Source organism: Panthera uncia, assembly GCF_023721935.1.
Source record: "Panthera uncia isolate 11264 chromosome A1 unlocalized genomic scaffold, Puncia_PCG_1.0 HiC_scaffold_17, whole genome shotgun sequence".
NCBI lineage: Eukaryota > Metazoa > Chordata > Mammalia > Carnivora > Felidae > Panthera > Panthera uncia.
Genome location: NW_026057577.1, coordinates 38,621,730 through 38,630,902, shown reverse-complemented (window position 1 = coordinate 38,630,902; position 9,173 = coordinate 38,621,730).

The following is a 9,173-nucleotide window of genomic DNA, read 5'->3' as shown; positions in this document are numbered from 1 at the left end:
AGTTTCTACACCCAGAATCATAACTAATGATATAAAGAACTGTGCCATGGGGTACCTGGGTGGCTCAGTTGGTTAAGTGTCCGACTTTGGCTTAGGTCATGATCTCATGGTTCGTAAGTTCAAGCTCTACATCGGGCTCTGTGTTGACAGCTCAGAGCCTGGAGCCTGCTTTGGATTCTGTGTTTGATCTCTCTTTCTGCCCCTCCCCTGCTTGCACTCTCTCTCTCTCTCTCAGAAATAAATACTAAACATTAAAAAAAAAAAAACAACTGTGCCAGGAGGACAAAAATCAGGAAGAACCTTATCTGTAGCTGATAGCTCCCTATGAACAGACATAGACACAGTTTCAATAGCAGGATTGGCAGTTGAAAAGAGGGCCAGTGAGAGCTCACAGGAAGAGTAAGAAATTATCAGAAAAAGTCTCATGCTGAAATCCAAGGCTAGAGCAACAAGTACAAGAAAGGATCAGCGGTAGGGCAGGGGATGTGGTCTTTCTATGCACTAACAAATGCTGCCAAATGCCTTCCTTTTTCCTCCCCAGATGCTAATTTTATTGGGCAACTTTAGCCTTGTGTACTCTGAGAGGAGATATCGGTTTTGTAATAACTGATGTGGGAAATTGTATTCCCACTCAGCCCTCTGAATGCAACTACAGTTGAAACCCTGTTAAATGGGCAGGCTGACCTCAGCACCCTGGGAGATTGGGATTCAGACAGCCTGGGTGGAAATCCCAGTTCTTCCGCATCCTTGGCACGGCCTCAGATGAGTTAGTCACACTTCCTGGGTCTCTCTTTACCTGTAAAATGGGGTTAAAATTGGGCCCTCCTCACTATTTGTATGAGAACAGAATAATCTCTGCACAGTGCTTAGCACGGTGCCTGCCTTATAGCAACTGACTGAAAATTTCTCAGCTAATGTGCCTCTTCGTTTTCACTATCGAACATTTTAGAATCTTTGCCAATGATAACATCCTTTACTAAGTTGCTTGACTCTACTAAGCCCTTTTAGTATCTATAAAAACGGAGAGATGGGTACTATTACTGTTACTGCCATTAAAGAAAAACATCTCCTCAGGCTTGGGAACTTGTCCCAGGTCAGAGCCAAACTATAGACCCTGCCTGACTACAAAGTGTATATGCTCCTAAGGGATGATGCCACATGGCTTCCTGCAAATGTGAGGTGACCAACAGTGAGAAAAGTGTATAGGGTTTGGATCTCTTCTCACGTAGCTGAGTGAGTGAAGGTTTCCACAGAGTTCAGTGAAAAGTCTGTCGTTGACAGTGAGGATAGCTCCTGTGTTTTGTGTGTGTGTTTTAAAAGGTCAGTTTGGTTTTGATGCTTGATTTTTTTTCCTATGAATATAACCATTCTCAAACTGGTAGCCTCTCCTAAAATTTGACGATGCAATATTCCTTTTTATTTTAAAACCTCACAGAATTGAAGGAACAGCCAGGCTGTTGAGAAGCAAAGGCAGGATTCAGAAGTGTTCTGAAAAGGACTTTTTCAACTTGATATGTATATTAATGAATATGTTAGTAGGTGTATCAGCATATGTATTAGCATTGGATTCATATATTTGTAGAAACCAGAAGCCAGAAAATTTAACCTCACCAATGGCTGGGTTCAGATTTGAGGCAGAAATCCCCATGGAAGGAAAGAGGCCGCATTTGTCAGGACTGCCTCCACAGTGCTGTTAGCCACCCCCGCCCCCATCCCCAACCTGTTTTCGCTTTCCTCTCCTCTCCAGTCAGCTCGGACTTTGGCAAGCCGTCAAGAAGTGAACAAGAGAGATGGACGTTCTGAGTATCTGACCCCTTACTGGCCATTCAGCCAGGCAAGCTGTGAAACCAGTTAAAAAAAAAAAAAAGTTGCCTTTCTTTTCCTCTCTCCCCTCTAGCGAACTGCCTCTTTCTCCTCCCCACCGCCACCGAAGGAAAACAATCGAAAGCATTAGTATTCCCATGAAAAGGGGCAGTCACACAGGGTGTGACTGCAGGCCGGCTCCAGGACGCTGCCAGGGGCCAGAAGGGACGAACTCCAATTGCTCCAGCTCCGAGCAGTCCCGGCGTGGTCAGATGGAGGAGACAGAGCCCTGATTCACCACCGCAGGACGTGCTCCTTACAGACCGGCCATCCTCCCAGCACTCCCTAGGGTCTCCTCTCCGACGCCATGATACCTGGTGTGCAAGTCTACTTTTAGAAATGCATAGCTTACACGACGCGTTTCCTTTCTGGTTGGCCTCTTGAGGACAACAGGGAGCTCTTACCTAACCTGAAGTGTCTCCTTGTGTTGTTTTCAGGAATTGGGGCGCTCGCCCAGGACACACTATGGTGCTTCAGCCAAGTGAAAGGCACAATCGAGATCGGAGCCACGGAAGGTAGGAGAAGCTTCCTCTCCTCTTTGCCTTTGCTTCCTTGGGGGTTTGTGCTGGTTCCAGATTTGAAAACATTCACCTTTGTGTTCACGAATGGAAGGCCCCACACGTCCCAGAATAGCATTCTGAGCTCAAAATAGATTTAATGATTCCTTTCTATCCTTTTATTCTTTTGAAGCTTATTTTATTCCCACCAATGAGGCAGCACTGAAATGAACTTACAGTGAAATAGGTTTGCACAGAGAGAGGGTAGACCTGGGCAAGTGGTGTTTCGGGATGGTCGGTCAGGTCTGGAGAAGTGTGACTGCAAACGTGGCTGGATGGTCAGATGCTAATCTCTTCCTTCCCTTCTCTGTTGAAGAGCCCTTGACTCTTTATGCATGAAGCATGCAGGGAGAGTGAGGAATTCAAGTCTAGTCATATAAACTGTGGTTCAGTTGAGTCCCAGTATTAGTACATAACTTCCTTTTCTGACTCAGTAGATTTTTCTATTCCAGACACTTTATTTGGGATAACGCCTTCATTTCCCTCCTTGTTTTTTATCCTCTTCACCTTCTTCCGCCTTAAGCCTGAGGTTGGAGACCTCCATGACTCTCGCAAAAGATGTCTGCATTTGAAAATAGCTGAACGATGGGGCGCCTGGGTGGCTCAGTCGGTTAAGCGTCCAACCCTTGGTTTTGGCTCAGGTCATGATCTCATGGTTTCGTCGGTTGGATCCTTGCATTGGGCTCTCTGCTGGCAGTGTGGAGCTGGCTTGGAATTCTCTCTGTCCCTCTCTCGCTGCCCCTCTCCCAGTCATGCTATCTCTGACTCTCTCAAAATAAATAAATAAACTTAAAAAATTAAAAAAAAAAAGAAAATAACTGAGTGATAGGCAATTAGAAGGAACCAGGATGGGACTGCTCGGTGTTTTAAGTCAAGTTTTAGCTGTTGTAGAGGAATGCAGTAAGGGTGTCTGAAACAGATTGCATTGCATTGGCAATATGTACAGATAACCAGGTGTGCTATAAGACAGGTCTAAAGCTAATATCAACGAATGAGGAAGTGAATAGTTGACAGGGTTGAACTTTAATATGGAACCTAACAGGCATAGATGCAGAATTTTAGGTCATTCTACAGAATTTTAATTCTGAGTAAAAAATAATTTGAGTAAAAATTATTTTGAGGAATTTGGAGGAAGTATTTTATCTGCAATTTTGCTATAATTTATTTTTAGAAACCCAGTATAATGGTGGATACCTGCAAACCAAATGACTTATGTTTAAAGGGTGAGAGAAGACACAGTAAAATAAGTTAATAGCTAAATCTATAAAATTACACTATTGTATGGCATCTTCCATCTTTTAGAAGCACTATAAACTGGGGCTTTACAAACACTTCTCATAAAGCCTGTGGGAAGCAGACAAAGCAGGCTTTATTTAGGCCCATTTTATGCTCATCTAACCCCAAATATTTTTGAGCATCTTCTATGTGATAGCGTTGTCCTAGGCACTGGAGATGAAAAAGGGAAGGGGGGAGGGGGAGAAATGACTTACTCCCTAACCTCATGAATCTTAAGAAAACTGAAGCTCAAGTTAATCATTTGATTTAAATCTTGGCCATAATTCAAAATCATTTGTGCCTTTTAAACAAAAGAGACTTCCAGGTCCACCTAGAGTTACTGAGGTAGAGGTTTGAGGACCAGGAAGATACAGTGTGTTTTAATGAGCTCACTCAGATGATTCTAATGCAGTGGGCTGGGCTTTGGGGACCACCAGTCTGGCTGACTTCTTCCAGTTATCCATTATGCTCAGACTCTGGGCTTAAATATTGTGTTTGTGACCACCTCCCCCCGCCCCCCAATTACAATGATCTGGATGGTACTCAAGCTATAGCTCTTACTAATCCATTACTCACTAGGTGGCCAGTGCTCTGCTAAGTACTTAAGAGAAGTTAATAAAATAATGTCAGCACAGCATCTACCACAGTGCCTGACACTTTCAAAGTACTCAATATTTGTAAACTATTGTAAGTATCATTATAGTTAGATCTTCAGTTTAATTCAATCCCCATGAAAACCTAATGAGAGGTAGGTATTTTTATTCCCACTTTACCTATAATGAGGATACTGAAGCTAAACAAACACACCAAAGACTAGGTTCTTTGCTAAAGGCACCAGACCGAATGAATGGGTGAATTAGGTTTGGACCCAGCCTGGAGGACTGCAAAGCTGGAGCTCTTTAAACATTGCTTTGAAGTCAGAGATTCTTACTTAGTAGTTTGGAATGAGGCCCAGGAATCTGTATCTTTCATGCATGCACTGAGACGATCATCGGGGATGCAGGTGAACTGCAGATGCACTACCATGGATGCTGCCCATAATAAATAAGCAGCTCCCTTAAATTAACTGTTTGCTGAGTCACAGACTCAGAATGACACTCACTACCATCTTTTGTCTGGAAACACCACTTCACAGTAGTGAATAAAGCAATACATGTTGTTTAAGAGGAGAGTCAGATTGGACACTAACATACTGCCACTGGCATCTAGGCTCCCTGGCCAGCATATCTTTGATGTCATTTAACTTACACTAATGGTGCCTCAATGACAGTTGAGTATTTGTTGAGTAAACTAATAAGTGGCTCTCATTTGATAAAAATCAAAGTTCTTAAAAATCAGGCCCTTTTTTTCACAACTGGCCTGCTCTACCCAGGTTGGTTTTCTATACTGACCAAAGTCATTAAAAATGATTCACCTTTCGGGGCACCTGGGTGGCTCAGTCAGTTGAGCGTCCGACTTCAGCTCAGGTCACGATCTCGCGGTCCGTGAGTTCGAGCCCCGCGTTGGGCTCTGGGCTGATGGCTCAGAGCCTGGAGCCTGCTTCAGATTCTGTGTCTCCCTCTCTCTCTGCCCCTCCCCCATTCATGCTCTGTCTCTCTCTGTCTCAAAAATAAATAAACGTAAAAAAAAAAAATTTAAAAAAAATGATTCACCTTTCAACTTTCCCTTCTACTTTGCTACTTTGCTTATTTCTGCTAATGGTGTTTCCATTCCATTTCTTCCACTTTGTAGCTGGTGACCTTGACAAAGTCGCTTAATGTGTCTGTGCTTAAGTTTCTTTGTATGTCAAATGGAGATAATAATACAGATATCCATTAGGATGACAGTGAGTGCTAAGTGAATAGAGTTATGTATCTATGTATATATCATATATATGATATATATATTGTTCATATAATTTTATGTATATAATGTAAATATAAATATATATATATATATATATATAATACATAAAGTGTCTAGATTGTTCTAAGATGCTCGGATTGCATTATCTGCTAATATGGTATTATAAAAGCAGGGCTGAGGCTAGGTGAATTGGCAAAAATAAAGACAAATATTTTAATGCAATATGTTTTGAAAGCTAAAATTAATACAAAGAATTCATGGTGAACAAAATATCAGAATATTGCATAAAGACAGGATCAGTGTTATGGATTTATTTTTCCTTTACTTTATGTTCCATTATGGCTCAGCATGGCATTGTTATTGTTAATGTAATTAAATGTGTATCTTGAGTATCAGCTAATAGGCTAGGATTTTTCACATTCCAAAATTTTCAATAGGACAGTAGATAAGTAATACTGTGTGTCCAATAAGAAACATAGAGTAAGTGCTTATTGGATCCAAAGCACTGCCCTATAAAGTGAAAGGGTTATAAAGATAAATAAAATAAGTTCTCAAGGAACATACCATTTAAAGGGAGACAGGAACTGGTACATAAGAATAAGGCATTACATCAATAGAAAGACTCCAAGGAAAAGGGGGCTAGAGGCAAAGTGCTGTGACTCAAGTCTAAAGTGTTTTGAGTACAAAAGAGGTAGCAATCTCCTAATTCTGGGTTATAAAGACTTAATGGGAAGAAGTCATTTAAGACAGAACCTAAACAATTTTTTTAAAATACAACCGTTATTCTGTTACATTTCTGATTACTAAAATGTATGTTCTCAGTCTAGAGAATTTTAAATAGAACTTAAAAAAATCAGAAAATAAACTTCATTCATAATGTCACAATCCACAGATCGATACTGCTAAAGTTTGTGGTATGTTTTTCTAACCTCTTGACTGTGTATATTCATGAATTAATTCAGTCAACAAACAAGTACTATGTGCCAGAAACCGTAAAATGGACTGGTGAGTTTATAATGAACAAAATCAACATTTTTTAAACCAAAATGCTCATAATGGAAATACTATTTTATTAATAGATATTTTCACTTAACAATATATAATGATCATCTTTCATATTATGAACAGTAGATATGTCCTAATTTATTTACCTCAATTTTCAAGGTTTACAACAACACAACTATGAACAGGCCTAATAGCTACTCTGCATTTATGCAGGAAAAGCTATGTGGTAGACTGATTAAGAGAGTATGTTTTATAATAAAATACCTGTTTCAAAATTTGGCCTCATTTCTTTTTTTTGTTAATTTTTTTTAATGTTTATTTTATTTTTGAGAGAGAGAGACAGAGCACAGCAGAGGAGCGGCAGAGAGAGAGAGGGAGACACAGAACTGAAGCAGGTTCCAGGCTCTGAGCCATCAGCACAGAGCCCAATGTGGGGCTCAAACTCACGAACTGTGAGATCCTGACCTGAGCTGAAGTTGGACACTCAACTGACTGGGCCACCCAGGCACCCCTGGCCTCATTTCTTGTTGGCAAAGAGCAAGTTGCCTCAAATTTTTCATTATTCCATTTCCTAGTATATAAAATCTACCTGAAGAACTGCTGTTAGAATATAAGTAGATATATTAAACAGCGCAACACATAGAAAATGTTTGATAATTGTGATTAGTTACTGTGATTATATCATTGGGATACATTCTTAAAATAGAATTCTTTGGTTAAGATCTATGTAGGTATATTCTAAGATTTTTTTCAAATGTAAAGTATCACAGGGCATCTGGGTGGCTCAGTGGGTTAAGTGTCTGACTCTTGATTTTGGTTTCAGGTCATGATCTCATAGTTCATGAGATCGAGTCCCGCATTGGGCTCTGCACTGTCAGCATAGAGCCTGCTTGGGATTCTCTGTCTCTCCTCTCTCTCTCTCTCTCTCTCTCTCTCAAAATAAATAGATAAATAAACATCTTTAAAAAATGTAAAGTATCACTGTCCCTTTAATGAAACTAATGACTTACATATCTACTAACAATATACAACAGTGCCCATTTCCCCAACTTTCCAATTTAAAGCAATTGAAAAGTAGATTTATTTATTTATTTAATATGAAATTTATTGCCAAATTGGTTTCCATACAATACCCAGTGCTCATCCCAACAGATGCCCTCCTCAATGCCCATCACCCACTTTCCCCTCCCTCCCACCCCCCATCAACCCTCAGTTTATTCTCAGTTTTTAAGAGTCTCCTATGGTTTGCCTCCATCCCTCTCTAACTTTTTTTTCCCCTTTCCCTCCCCCATGGTCTTCTGTTAAGTTTCTCAGGATCCACAGAAGAGTGAAAACATACGGTATCTGTCTTTCTCTGTATGACTTATTTCACTTAGCATAACACTCTCTAGTTCCATCCATGTTGCTACAAAAGGCCATATTTCATTCTTTCTCATTGCCAAGTAGTATTCCATTGTATATATAAACCACATCTTCTTTATCCATTCGTCAGTGGATGGACATTTAGGCTCTTTCCATAATATAGCTATTGTTGAAAGTGCTGCTATAAACATTGGAGTACAAGTGCCCCTATGCATCAGCACTCCTGTATCCCTTGGGTAAATTCCTAGCAGTGCTATTGCTGGGTCATAGGGTAGGTCTATTTTTAATTTTTTGAGGAACCTCCACACTGTTTTCCAGAGCGGCTGCACCACTTTGCATTCCCACCAACAGTGCAGGAGGGTTCCCGTTTCTCCACATCCTCTCCAGCATCTATAGTCTCCTGATTTGTTCATTTTGGCCACTCTGACTGGTGTGAGGTGGTATCTGAGTGTGGTTTTGATTTGTATTTCCCTGATGAGGAGTGACGTTGGCATCTTTTCATGTGCCTGTTGGCCATCTGGATGTCTTCTTTAGAGAAGTATCTGTTCATGTCTTCTGCCCATTTCTTCACTGGATTATTTGTTTTTCGGGTGTGGAGTTTGGTGAGTTCTTTATAGATTTTGGATACTAGCCTTTTGTCCGATATGTCATTTGCAATTATCTTTTCCCATTCTGTCGGTTGCCTTTTAGTTCTGTTGATTGTTTCCATTGCAGTGCAGAAGTTTTTATCTTGATGAGTTTCCAATAGTTCATTTTTGCTTTTAATTCCCTTGTCTTTGGAGATGTGTCAAGTAAGAATTTGCTGCAGCTGAGGTCAGAGAGGTTTTTGCCTGCTTTCTCCTCTAGGGTTTTGATGGTTTCCTGTCTCGCATTCAGGTCCTTCATCCATTTTGAGTTTATTTTTGTGAACGGTGTAAGACAGCGGTCTAGTTGCATTCTTCTGCATGTTGCTGTCCAGTTCTCCCAGCACCATTTGTTAAAGAGACTGTCTTTTTTCCATTGGATGTTCTTTCCTGCTTTGTCAAAGATGAGTTGGCCATACTTTTGTGGGTCCAGTTCTGGAGTCTCTATTCTATTCCATTGGTCTATGTGTCTGTTTTTGAGCCAATACCATGCTGTCTTGATGATGACAGCTTTGTAGTAGAGGGTGAAGTCTGGGATTGTGATGCCCCCACTTTGGTCTTCTTCTTCAGTATTATTTTGGCTATTGGGGGTCTTTTGTGGTTCCATACAAATTTTACAATTGTTTGTTCTTGCTTCGAGAAG